The sequence below is a fragment of the Macaca fascicularis genome, chromosome 6 (genome assembly GCF_037993035.2).
Source record: "Macaca fascicularis isolate 582-1 chromosome 6, T2T-MFA8v1.1".
Lineage (NCBI taxonomy): Eukaryota > Metazoa > Chordata > Mammalia > Primates > Cercopithecidae > Macaca > Macaca fascicularis.
The window spans coordinates 74,565,396-74,579,860 of NC_088380.1; the positions used below are offsets into that span (position 1 = coordinate 74,565,396).

The 14,465-nt window shown below is 41.0% G+C and overlaps 1 long non-coding RNA gene across 1 annotated transcript in view; it reads right to left on the reverse strand.

The window, feature by feature from the left end:
* LOC102115920 (uncharacterized) overlaps positions 1–14,465 on the reverse strand; it is a 175,533-nt gene that overhangs the window by 78,584 nt on the left and 82,484 nt on the right. The window lies entirely within an intron of this gene.

Sequence of the window (14,465 nt, forward strand, 5' to 3'; positions counted from 1 at the left end):
TGCAAAATTGTAGATAATTTAATGTTTAATCAATATTTGTTACAGCTATCATTAATTTGGGGTCACATTCATGATGCATGCGTTTTCTTGTCTCTTACATGTACCTTACATTACACTGGCCTCTCCTTGTGGATTTATACTCATTTTATTACTTTATTAATTTATCATCTATTACAGAAGTCTACACCTATAATCTCTCCCTTACAATATATTGATATAGCTGTGATTTTCTTACTGTCAACTCTTCAGTCAGAAAAGCAATCTTTTATTTTACTACATCTCCTAGGGGCAAATGTGAGTCACTTTATAATTTACGTAAGACACTCTAATTTACTATATAGTTTTTTTTTGCTCATTACATAGAAAAGCTTCTATTGGCAAAATTCCTTCCTTGGCAAGGGAAAAAAATCATCAACTCTGCTCTAGGCATTGAGTGCAGAGTGAGTATATACTAATACCCATCAAAAATACAGAGTTTATGTCTTTGCATATCCATATCCTCAGGAAATGTATGAAAATTTTCCTGTCCCTTTCTAAAAACAGCCTAAGAACGTTAAAAAAGAACAAAGTTACCACCTAATACATCTTCCTCCCTGACATTTTTCCCCTTCACGAAGGCATAATTTTGTCAATAGAAGCAAAAGAAGCAAACAGCCCACAACATTTTGAGTTCTGATGAGGTTGCACACCAACCCTATTTGCCCCCATCCTCCCCTGACCACCACTACTGGAGGGCCCATGAAAAGCACATTCGTTGTGGCTCCTCTATTTTTTAAGATTCATGCTTTGGCCAACAAGAGCAACAAAGGGTATTTTTGTATTATCCTACCAGAAACAAAAAAGGAAACAGACGCCCATCCAGGTGAACAGTGGGCCTCAGTCAACTCATTATACACCTTTTGGCTAATGCCACCGATTTTAATATACTTGTTCTCCTCCCCACCAGTAACTCCACTTACTTTCCAAGCCTTCATTTATGCACACAAATAGGCCAGGTAACAATAACATAAACTCCTCAAAGTTGGACGGAAAAATGTCATAACCACTGTGGGCAATTCACAGCCTTTTTCCATGCTGCTACTGGGTCTCTTCTGACTACTAAAATCTCTGTCCTCAGAAGCAGACTCATGGTATGTGAGACATGCATTCCAATTTTGGGTCTGGTATATGATACGTTTTGTTTATCAGATGTCATACCATTATTTACTGCTCTGAGGAAACAGATAGTATACTTATTACTGGTTTGGTAAATGAAAAAAATATCCAAGTCAAGCATTAACTTGTTTTTATTGCTCAATTCTTTCCAAAAATTACTACCAAAATTCTATCTATTGGTATTAGAAGGGTAATCTCAAACTAATGACCACTCAATGGAATAAACCAGGGAAGAAAGTCATATGAAAGATGTGATCCCATCTTCTCAATTTCCGACAATTCTAGTGAACAGAAAAATCTTGTCTCTGCTAAATTATGTTTCCATGCTCTGTTCTTGCTATCCAAATCCAATCAGACAGTATTCTCATGAAATGATCTTGGCTCTACATAATTTGATTTGTCTAAGAGCATAAACTAAATAGTAAAAATAATCTTAACTTGGAAAAAAAGAATTATTGTTGTATAAAGACAAGCAAACAGTATAAATCTACCTTCGGGCTTGGAATCACCCACGAGCTTTAGCCATTTTAAGTCAACATCTCTCTAATAGACATTTTATACAGCCAAGGCCTCTATGCAAGTATCCTGCACCATCTCTGTGCCAATATGGATAAGCTAAGTTCTGCCGTGCTAACAAATAATCCTAAAATCTTGACAATAATACCTGCTAATTTCTTGCTCACATGGTATGTCCACCACGAGAGGCTGCAGTGCTGCCCACACTGTCTGAACTCTGGGAAAACTGAGTATCACAAAGCAGGAACTGACTTTTAGAGCTTCTGCCCCACATTTCATTGGCCCAAGCAAGTAACATACCACCACCTGAGTTCAAGAGGGCAAGGATATGTAGTTGTCCTCCCACAGCCTCTTAGCTGGTCTCTTTACCTCTAGTCTATGTCCTGTCAAAGCCGTTTCCTATCCACTGCTCTCACTGCTCCCTGGGATCCCTCTTCAAATGGGACCATATTCCTCCTCTGCCCAGAAATCTCCACAGCTGGGCTTCTGTCGGTATGCGTATCAACACTGGAATGTATAGCAATGTGCCAGGAGAGTTCCAGAATAAACACGGTGACTTTCCCAGAATGCTGGTTTTACTTGAAGACATGGAAATATAGATACTTGTTTAATAACATAAACTTGAATATATTATTAGACAAAATAAAAATGTCTTTCTCTCAAGAAACTTGGTGCTTGAATTAGGTCTCATCAGCTACCCTACATCTACTGATGCCACGGGTGCAGGTTCATCTACTCTCAAGGGTACTTCAGTGGAAGAGGTTGAGAAGTCCTGGGGCCTACCTTATCTGGCAGCGCCCACCTTCTAGAGCAGTACTGTCCAATACAGTAGCCAGTAACCACATGTGGCTACTGACCACGTGAACTACGGCTAGGGTGACTGAGAGACTGAATGTTTAGTTTTATTTATTTTAATTGGTTTAAATTTAAATAGCCACATGTGGCTAGTGTCTACTATATTAGACAGCACAGATATAGAATGTTTCTATCTGTGGTAGGCAGCGTAACGGCTGTCCAAAGATGTCCATGTCCTAATCCCCAGAACATGTGAATATGTGGATACACGGCAAGAGGAATTAAGGTAGTGGGCAGCATTAAGATTGCTAATCAAGTGACCTGAAAATAGATTATCCCGGGCTACCAGCCTGGGCCCAGTATAATCACAAAAATCCTTAAATGTGAGGGAGGGAAGCAGAAGAGTCAGCGTCGGAGTGACTCAGTGTGAGGAAGACTCGGCCAGCATTGCTGGCTTTGAAACTGGAAGAAAAGGGTTCAGGCCAAGGAACTCAGGCAGCCTCCTGGAACTTGGAAAAGCAGCAGAATTGATTTTCCATGAGAATTTCCCGAAAGAAACACATCCCAGGTGGCACCTTGATTCTAGCCCAGCACAGCGAGACCCATTTTGGACTTCTGACCTCCAGAATTGTGAGAGAATAAATTTGTGTTATTTTAAGTCGCTGATTTTATGGTAATTTGTTACAGCCTCAAGAGAAAGCAAATACACCATTGTTGCAGAAACTTCTAACAGACAGTGCTAGTCTAGAATCATTTCCCAACATCCTCAATGCAGTTAGTTACATGCAGCAACTCTAAATTATCTGTTGTTCTCCACACAAATCATGCAATCTCATGCTGTTCCGTCTGCCTAGAACTCCTTTCTCCCAACCCCTCTCCATGGATAACCCTCATTCATCATTTGGGATTTAACTCAGGTGTCAGCTCTTTAAGGAACTCTTTCACTACACCCTGGCCTAGGTCGGGTGTGCCTTTTCCATACTCTTGAAATCTGTGCATAGCTCTGTAATATGTGTGAATTTCAACCAAAATCAAGTGTACAAAAATATCTCTATCTTCATTTTACCTACATGAAATGAAGCCTAACTCTGAGCACGCACCCTAGTGGGCTGGCAGAAGCCTCAGCCTTTGTTCTGGCCAGGAATTGCCCTCCACAGTGTTAGCAAACCGTCAAGAGACCCTTCTCATTATCTTCAGTATACCCATATGGGTGTTGTCCCAGTCCTCATGGCCCCTCTTCCAAGCCATGTTTGGGGTCCTGAAATCTGCAGCCAGACTGGATGGACATCCTGATGCCTCAAGCCCAAGGCCCAGGCATCCCCAGGTGCACCACTCAGCCCAGCCTCTGAGACACCCATCCTCCACATGGGAGCTGCCTCCAAGCCAAGCTCTGCTGCCTGCTGTTCCAGGACCCACCCTCCTCCTCCCATTCCCAGTGTCTTCGAAGACTTCTCTGTGTGACCCCTCCTTCCCAGGTCTCCTTATTCAGAGTTTCACGAAAAATAGGACCGTTCCTGAGACAAAGGGACAAAAAAAGGGCTCAGTTTTCTGTTTGAAAGAGTCAGGGAATAGAGAGAAAAACACCATTTAAATCTAAGTATCTTGCCGCATCTTCATTACAAATGGCATTTAAAGCATTGAATTGAAAATGTATCCACGCAGGAATCACAGGAACATTAACACCAAGGTCAGCACCAACACACCAACCACCTTGCTTGAGTACTCACTACATTATCTCATTTCATGTAGCATCAGTTTCATGAGGCAAGTATTATTATCTCCATTATACAGATGAGAAAACTGAGATGCTGAGTTTTAGTGATTTTGCTCAAAGTCACACAGTTATAAAGTGACAGCACAGGGCTTCAAATCCAGATCAAAAACCCAGTACTGCCTCGCACCTGCATCTACAGCAAGCAGGGCAGGTGCTCAGTCGATTGAAAAGGGCCACTTGGACCCACATCTACAGCCCCCGGGTCTTCTGCCATCATTCTTCTCTGAGTCCAAGTCCAGAAACAACACCCTTTCCTTATTTGCCTTAATATAGCTGAGATAAGCAGTTGGGTTCAAGCAGCATTTCTTAAAAAAACAAAAACAAAAAAAACAAGATACTGGTGAAAATGAGTAAAGAAAATGCAAATAGGATCAGACAGAGACATAAACAACTCTAATCTCAAGAATCTCAGTAAAAGCTTGAGACCTCTTTACTGAACCCCAAATCTCCTGCCAGTAACTGCTCTCGAACCACAGACCACTTAGTGCAATGTGCACCGTGTTATTTAGGGTACTTCTCTCTGACTCGCCTATCTTAGGTCAAAATTGCAGCTTATTTTTATTTCTCAATATGTGAGGGCTATCTATGGAAGTCCTCCATCTAAGGACACCATCTTCTCAATTACAGAGGAGCAAACCTGATTTGGGTTTCTCCCTTGGGACACAGGGCACCCCAAGGAATGATCCTACACGGGCTGGTCAGTTATCAACTCCACCCACCACTCCCTGGCTCTGTGACTCATCCCTCAGGGCCGCACCCTTCCCCCTTCCCCACATGGTCCGCACCCCAGGGAAGTGGTCTTTTATAATTAGAGTTTTAATATTTAAAATTAGCTTATGCGTACGGTGACCATAACACAAATAGACTGCAGCAGGTTATTCTCTTACAAGGCCTTTCCTGAGTATTTATCCAAATCTTCCTAATATAACAGCCTGTTCTAACAAGGGTGGACCAAATATCTTTTAACCCCTTAAGACCTAGAAGTGTGCCTGGTACAAAGGCAAACACTCACTCTTACCCGTTATCTACAGAGATCCCCATCGGGCCTTACTTCAAATGAAATTTTTCAAATAAAATCTTTAGCAAAATACCATGAGGCACTATTCTTATTTTTGCATATAAAAATATGTTTATTTAGCTTTTTCTTACATTCCAAATTGACTAATTTTCCTCCATAGTAAAAAAAAAAAATCAGACTATTAGATCATACAGATCAGAAATTACTGGGTTTAGAAAAGAATATAATTTTTAAAAGAGCTAATATTATGCACTAACTCTTAATGTCAAAGCCAAAGATTGAAATCCCATATGAATGCATGAATCCATTAAGCAGAAGTCATTTTCAGTTATCAAGAAGAGATCTGTATTCTTTGCAGAAATTAGAAATGGCAGAAAATAACATAAACATTCATAACTGCTACAATTAGAACCAATAAAATGTTTAAATCAAATTAAAATCAGAGTGATGATAATAAGAGTAATGAAATTTATGTACCACCATGTGGCCCTGTTTCCTCAGAGAAACCCCCCAGTCTATTATTTTGCAGGGATGAAAGGAATCAGTAGTCACTGCTTGCTTTTTCCAGAAGACTGGACTAAGGATTCACCCGCTCCAATAGGGAAATGTACCAAATGGCATCACACAGCTGTGGCTACTGCCTCTCCAGCTCCCCCCATGACACCCAGTCCCCTCAGCTTCACTTGATTTATGCAGTTCTACCAGGAGCCAGGGCAGGTTGTTTTTTGTTTTGTTTTGTTTTGTTTTGGGTTTTTTTATATACATGTAAGGGGTACAAGTGGAGGGAGTTTTCGGGTTGTTTTGAAACAGAGTTTTGCTCTGTTGCTCAGGCTGGAGTGCCGTGGCACCACCTCAGCTCACTGCAACCTCCATCTCCTAGGTTCAAGCAATTCTCCTGCTTCAGCCTCCCAAGTGGCTGGGATTACAAGCATGTGCCACCATGACTGGCTAATTTTTTGTATTTTGGTAGAGGTGGAGTTTTATCATGTTGGCCAGGTTGGTCTCAAACTCCTGACCTCAAGCGGTCTGCCTGCCTCGGCCTTCCAAAGTGCTGGGATGACAGGCACGGGCCACCACGCCCGGCTCGAGTTGTTTTTACATAGAGATATTGTATGATGGTGAAGTCTGAGTGTTTAGTGTCACCATCACCTAAATAATGCACATTGTACTCATTAAGTTCTCATCTCTCATCTCCTCCCACCCTTCCAACTCTCCAATGTCTATTATTCCACACTCTATGTCCATATCTATATATTATTTAGCTCCCACTTATAAGTGGGAACATGTGGTATTTTACTATGTTTCTGTGTTGTTTCATGTAAGTTAATGGCCCTCAGTTCTATCCATGTTGCTGCAAAATACATGATTTCCTTTTTTTATGGCTGAATAGTGTTCCATTGTACATACATTTTCTTTATCTAATCATCCACTGATGAACACTTAGGTTGATTCCATATCTTTGCTATTGTAAATAGTCCTGTGATAAACATACAGGTATCTTTTTGATATGATTTCTTTTCCTTTGGGTAGATACCCAGGGGAGGGATTGTTGGATCAAATGGTAGTTGTATTTTTAGTTCTTTGAGAAATCACCATACTTTTTTTGATAGAGGTTGTACTAATTTACAGTATAAGCATTCTCTTTTCTCCTTCCTGTCAACATCTGTTATTTTTTGACTTTTTAATAATAGCCATTCAGGTGGGCATAAGATGATATCTCATTATGGTTATAATGTGTATGTCTCTGATGATTAGTGATGTTGAGCATTTTTTCATATGCTTGCTGGTCATTTGTGTGTCTTCTTTTAAAAAAATGTTTTTTCATTTCCTTTGAAGCCAAGGCAGACTGAACCTAGGAAATGCCCGATCCTATGGTTCCACATATGCCCTGCATTCATTTGGCACTTGTGGATCCCTATCCTGGGTAACCTGACACATAAGGGAACGAGAATCAGAAGGGGCTTTAGAACTGAGAAGTCAGGCTGGGTGCAGTGGCTCACACCTATAATCCCAGCACTTTGGGAGGCCGAGGTGGGAGGATTGCTTGAGCTCAGGAGTTTGAGACCAGACTGGGCAACATGGCGAAACCCCGTCTACAAAAAATATGAAAATTAGCCTGGCGTGGTGGCACAAACCTGTATTCCCAGCTACTCAGGAGGCTGAGGTGGGAGGATTGCTTGAGCCTGGGAAGCAGAGGTTACGCTGAACCAAGATTGTGCCATGGCACTCCAGCCTGGGTCAGAGTGAGACCCTGTCTCAAAGAAAAAGAACTGAGAAGTCAGATTTGTATAATTTAGCACACCCATGGTGGCTATATTTGTTTTTAAGGACTTATCTTGAAGATCCCACCCTATCAACATAATGCACATTTTTCATAATCCAAAATCAATAATAGGTATTAATGTATTTAAGCCCATAAATCACCTTGAGAATCTGATAGATATCTCAAACCCTCTCACCAAAGAAAGTATACAAAAAGTATACAAAATACAAAAAAGAAAGCTATAAATATTTGTTTTTAAGGACTTACCCTGAAGATCCCACCCTATCAATATAGTATACATTTTTCATAATCCTAAAATCCAGAATCAATGATAGGTATTAATCTATTTAAGCCCACAAATCACCTTGAGAATCTGATAGATGTCTCAAACCCTCTCACCAAAAAAAAAAAAGTACACAAAATTCACTCAAATTTTTTCATTCAATTTCAGCAGTTTCACAAGCCTAGTAAAGCCCAGCCAGACCCTCAGGGGACCTATGAATTAATCCCAAGCTAAGAAACTTGCTTTAGGGTCTTTTTGCATTTCCTTAATACCCAAGATTAAAATTAACTGGCTTAATTTGAAGTAAGAAATTAAAATGCTAAACTCGTAAGGTTGTTGCTTATTAATGTTATTATGTATTTGAGGCCATGTCAAGACAGTCAGATATCTGGCCCCTAGTCTGGGATCACTCTTGAATAAATAGGATCTTGAAGAGAAACAAAATAGCTCTATGGAATTGTCACTGAACTGAGCATTTAAGTTTTATTGTAATGAAGTAGGATGCACTGTCCTGATGCCTTTTCCTAAAACTAGTCTTAAGCAAACCTAGCAGAGAGAGGAGAAAACACATATATAGAGAACATGTTCTCTAAGATGTCCTCTCACTCTAGAATCAGAAGCATGATATGACACCCTGACAGTTTCTTCTTGCCTGCTGCCCAGGAGAGCCAATGCACTGAGAATACCAGGTTTTGCAGCAAAGAGGAGTTTCATAATCACAAGGCCAGCCAAGCAGAAGGATGAGAGATAATTCTCAAATCCACCTCCCTGAGAGCTCAGAGTCTAGGGTTTTGAAGGATAATTTTGTGGCCGGAAGGCTATAGAATGGGTGCTGCTGATTGGTTAGAGATGAAATCATAGGAATGTCCCAAATGTCTTCATGTGCTAAGTCAATTTCTGGGGGGCGGGGGGCAGGAGGGTGGTCACAAGACCAGATGAGTCATGGGTCCAGGTGGAGTCAGTCAGTTGCCAGAATGCAAAAGCCTGAAAAATATTTCAAAGACCAACCTCAGGTATGTTATCGATAGGAACAATTAGGACAGTTACAAATCTTGTGATCTCTGGCTACATGACTCTTGACAGCAAACAATTTTAGAAAAGCAAGCTAGGGAAAAATAGCTGGTTATTGTTTACACCTACATCTCAGCAGAATTCAGGCCCCTCCCATAATGCTAATCTTATTGCCTTTCATTAGTATCACAAAAGCAATTTTGGTCCCCAAGCAAGGAGGGAGTTAGTTTTGGGAAGAAACTGTTACCATATTTGTTTTAAAGTTAACAAAGGCAGTTAGCTTGTGAGTTTAGAAACAAGATGGAATCAGTAAGGTCAGATTTCTCTGTTACAATTTTTGCAAGGCAGTTTCAATGACAAGAGTACTTTATGAAGAACTGGATACACTACAAGCTCTTAAAAAATAAATATAATAAGCCATGTCTAATTTGATGTTAAAAATATAAAGAAAAATGCCTTTTTATTGCACCTGAGTGTCATGGAGCCAATTCATACACAAGTTAGGCACTTTTCACCTAGAGCCTCTTTCTGAACTAAGAAATCATGGAAAACCATGAATTGAGATTCTCCCTTCTTTGTGGGCCTTGGTTTTGCACACATCTTTCAGCAGTCCACTTTAGTTCTCTTCCTCTTGTCCTGACACAGACATAAGCTACTGACAAAGAAATCATGAGTGATGGAATCACACAGAGGGTAGAGTGAGAAGATATGACTATGGTGCCCATTCTCTACAGCAATTTCTCAGCCCAGGCTAAAACTGTGAAAAGAGGAGGAAGAGAGGGTCCTCGGGAAAAGCACATTAGCAGTGGCGAATATCCAAGTCACGGGCAGCACATCCATATGGGTCTACAGCAACCTCAATTCTTGCCTCCTCAGTAGAAAGAATTTGACTGAGAGGCATAAGGCAGAAAAAAGAGACTGAGGCAAGTTTTAGAACAGAAGTGAAAGTTTATTAAAAAGCTTTAGAACAGGAATGAAAAGAAAGTAAACAACACTTGGAAAAGGGCCAAGCAGCCATCTTGGAGGACAAGTGCAAGGTTTGACCTTTTGACTTGGGGTTTTATATGTTGCCACTCTTTCAGAGTCTTACATCCCTTCTCTCTTGATTATTCCCTTGGGGTGAGCTGCCCACATGTGCAGTAGCCTGCTAGCATTTGGGAGGTGAGCATGCACCGTGTGTTTACTGGAGTTGTATGCATGCCTACCTGAGGTGTTCTTCCCTTTATGGCCTCTGGAAGGTCATAATATACCAGTTAAACTCCACCATTTTGCCTCTTAATGCTCATGCTTGAGCCCATTTGCCCAACTCCTGAGATCTTATTGGGAAGTTGCTGATCACCAGTTTCAGGTGATTGAAAAGCAGTTTCTCAATTGCTGAAAATACTGAAAATGGACAGATTAATAGGAGAAAAGGCATACTAATTTATCGAATGTACATAAACCTGAAAGGACACAAAGATAGATGTGTACCCGCCCCCCTTGCTACACCCTTTGTTCTGCTCTCTAATCTTTGCACATACCAGAGATTTTGTTTTGCACATACCAGAGATTTCGTAAGTTCTGTGAGTATCTGTTTTTCTGCACGTACCAGAGATTTTGTAAGCTCTGAGGCAAGGTCACAAGATGTGTTTAAGTAAGATAAACTCTTGCTGCCATAAACCTACTCTCCCGCCTCAAAGGTTGAACCGAAATATCAGAAATGGCGGGAACCAATCATAGTTAGCCAAATCGCCTTGTTCAAACACTAGCCAATCATATATCTGATTTGTATAATAACTCTATGCCCACTTTTCTTAGACTATATAACACTGCTCGGAGCTCAGTGGGGGAGCTCTCCTGCCCGTCTCGTTTCGCGAGCGAGTGAGAGTTCCAGGTTCGAACCTATAATAAAGATCCTTGCTGCTTAGCTTTGACTCTGGACTCTGGTGGTCTTCTTCGGGGAATAAACGGTCTGGGCATGACAAACCCAGCATGATTTCCCCAACAATCCAATGGGGCACAGATGCTTATATACCCTTCTTCACAAGGGATGGAGAAGTTGGGGAATGTAGGCAGTTCTTTAAAGGAGTAGTAAATGATTATTAGGGAGAATGAAAGGACCAGGGAGACAAAAATTATTGGGAAACTGCCTTTTCCTGGCACTGGCTGTGACCGATTGCTATTTTAGAGAGACAGCTTAACAACTGCCTGACCATCACCTGATGTTTGCCTGCCATTCCTGGTGGGGGCAAGGGCCCTCTCCTGCTCTACTCATGTCTATCTACCTACTGTAGCAAGCATAGCTACCAACAAGATTGCTTAATACTGCATCCTGGCTAATGTCTCCCTTTTTAACCATTAGATCTCTCCAAATAACTCCAGTTATTTACATTACTTTTTTGTAGCATTTCAAGTTGTTTGCAAGGAAACACTATATGTATAGGTGAAGTAGCCCAGGGAATTCCACTCCAAAATATAGCACCCTGGTACACTGATATTTTAAATTAAAGGCCCTTGAAGGTCAGCAGATGCTGAAAGAGGTTCTCCTCTGATATTTTTCCACCTTAAGACTCGATCTGACAAAGAGAATGCAATTGCCTTCCATCCCCAGCTCTGAAATCTCCCTGTCCATCACAGAAAAGAAGACTGAGGAATGCAACCACACCTGGATGGACTTTTCCACAAGATAATGCATGCCTCTTGGGCTCATTCAAATTGCAAAAAGAATCATTTATAAGTTAATTTCTGTCTCTCTGCTTCATTCATTCTCCCTAATAGTCAGTTACTACCTCTTAAAAGAATTGCCTACATTCCCCAACTTCCCCATCCCCTGTGAAGAACGGTATGTAACCATTTGTGCCCCACTGGGTTGTTAGGGAATCATTCTCAGGCAATTCCCCGGGCTTCTGCACCCCCGGGCTTCTGTACATTAAAAAAATTGGTATACCTTTTCTCCTATTGATCTGTCCATTGTCAGTATTTTCAGCAAAACTTCAGAGGATGGAGGGAAAGCTTTCCTTACCTCCTACAGCATAAGTCTAAGGCATAAAACAAGAGAAAAAAGCAACAAGAGAGCTCAAAGGGGAAACGCAGGTGAGACCAACAGGATTGCAGGAAGCAACCTGCTCCTCTTAGGTTCAGGTGATGTTAAGAAAGTCCTGCTGTGAATGTTGCTTTGAGGGTTGGATTTAAAGTGAAGTCACTTGTGAAAGAATAAGACCTGCCCTCATTTCAATAAGTCCCCTAACCAGAATTGATGATCCTTATGTATGGACTCCAATTACTTCCAGCCACATATTAAATTTCACCCCAAATTGTCAAAAGTGAATTCATTGCTTAATTTTAATAAGAATAGATTTTCAAGTTTTACATACTTTCATTTAGATGATGTCCAAACACAAAACAAAAAAAAAAGGGGGGTATTGCCACACCCAAAGATTTTAGAATTCCAGGTCTAGAAAGCCCTTGAGAGAAGTAGTTCACAACCCTGGCTGCACATTGGAACCTCCTGGGACTCACTCCTAGAAAGTTTTATTGAATTTTTATGCCGTATACTCAGGCATTAGTATTGTTAGGGTTCAGAACCAGTTCTAGAAACTTGTTATAACAAATATGTACTTTTTTTTTAATATCCCAAGAACGGATCCCACATTCTTTTTGCTCTTGACTCCTTATAGCAGGTGTCTACATCCTGAAATTATCAGTATGAGAGAAAAAATAAGAAGTATAGCCTTCCCAGATTGGTGAGGCAGGAGAAGACCTAGGGGCAGAGAATAAAATGCATGATTTGGTCCTATAGAGTAGAAACACCTGTCAACAATAACTTAAGCATACCCTGAGAATGACCCTTATGGCAGATGCACCTGACAGCAACAATTTAAGAAATTAGGGCTGCCACCAGGAGGTTGCTAGGAAGAGGGTGCTAAGTGAAGGTGCTACATAAACTGCGTGTTTTTCACAAGTGGTTGTTTCTCCTGTGCAGCCCACTCCCTCTGGACCGTCCCTATATATTCCCTGTATGTAAGTTCCCACAAATAAAACCTTATGTCTTGTTTGCTGGCTCCAAGTCTCTTCTTCAGCCTCTTGAAGTTGGTGCCATCCCTAGTAAAGTTAGGAGTCTGGGCATCTGGGATGACAGGTTCCTTCCCCACTCACATTCCTGCTCACACCTGTCCATAGTCTCAAAAAAGGATGTGATGACTGAAACTCATTTACATCCCCATTATTCCTGCATTATCATTGTTTGTAAATGCCATTTTTCTTTACCCCTGCCTAACAGAGAAATGAAAGCAAGAGGAGACAAAAAGGCTAATGCAACATTCCAGTAGAATCACAAAAGCAGGGCATGGGACTGCCTTATTAACTTCATTGTAGGGATGTGTTATAAAATGCAAATTGCAGAAAAGGGGCAGTAATTTGTTAATAAATATGTTAATTAGGGAGAGTAAATGCCATACTGCATGGAGGGGGGAAGAAAATCACTGATTGTAAACTCCATGCACAGCAGATTTCAGAGGGCAAGATGTAGTTAATAAAACTACCTTTATGTTTTATATTGCTGCTCTTTAGCATAAATAGCTAATAAGCAATTTACATTAATGGTGTGGGCACAAATATAAATTAGCCTGTCTTTGATTTATATTACTGCAAGGCGGTCCTAATGCCAAAGTGTTGCATTTGGCGATTTCATTAGGGGAAAGATCTGAGAACCCCAAACAGTCTTAGGGCCCACTTCAAGGGATTTTAATATGAAACCAAAATTACACTGCACATTCTTGTTCACCACGTGGGAATTTCCAGAAAGGGCTCTGCTATCAAATATTTTCCCTGTCCATGGCTATGTCCACAACTCTGAGCTCCTGTGGGTGTTCAAAATATCTTGCAGGCCAAAAATGTCTCACAACCCTGAGGCTGCAACAATATGGTCTTGTGCAATTGCAGTCTGGACTTCTGCTCAACTCTCTGCTTGCCGACTGGTAGCAGCCCTGACTCAACTACAAACAAAGAGACCCTTGTTATCAAAGGGACTTTCACAGGTCCAGGTGGCTGGAGGAAGGAACTGAGGAGGACCTGCAGGGCCTTCTGAGTCTATATTCCTACTAGCCACAAAGATCGAATGCAAATGCTAGCAAATTCCAACAACACACATTTGTGCTGCTTGAACCCATGGAAGTTTTCCATTTCTGGCCACATTCATCTGTGACCTCTCCTACTCATAGGGTCTTTCTTTAGTCATGCTGTGCAAGCAGCTACTGTATATACCAAAAGTTAATTTTACTACACACTTCATTGTGTCGCCAGAGGTGCAATAAATCACGAACCAATTTCCAATTTTGTTATGCCCTACTTGATAAGGATGTGAAGCATTCTTTCCCCCAGTATACATGTTTTTAAACATGAGGATTCGAAGTAGGAACACATCTCTCGATGCACAGTGAAATTTTAGCCTTCCTTTACAAGAGAAGTTGGCCCCTGCAGGTTGTATTAGAATAAAACATCAACTTGGGTCCAGAAGCTGCCTACAGGCCTTTAGAACACCTGTAGGAGAAGTTTTTATTTTGGTTTTGGTTTTGGTTTTTTTTCCCCCAACTTTAGCAGATAGATTCCCTTAGATGAAATACAAGTTGTTGGGGCAGTTTTATTTTGAATTGTGTTGCCTTTTTTTAAAGGT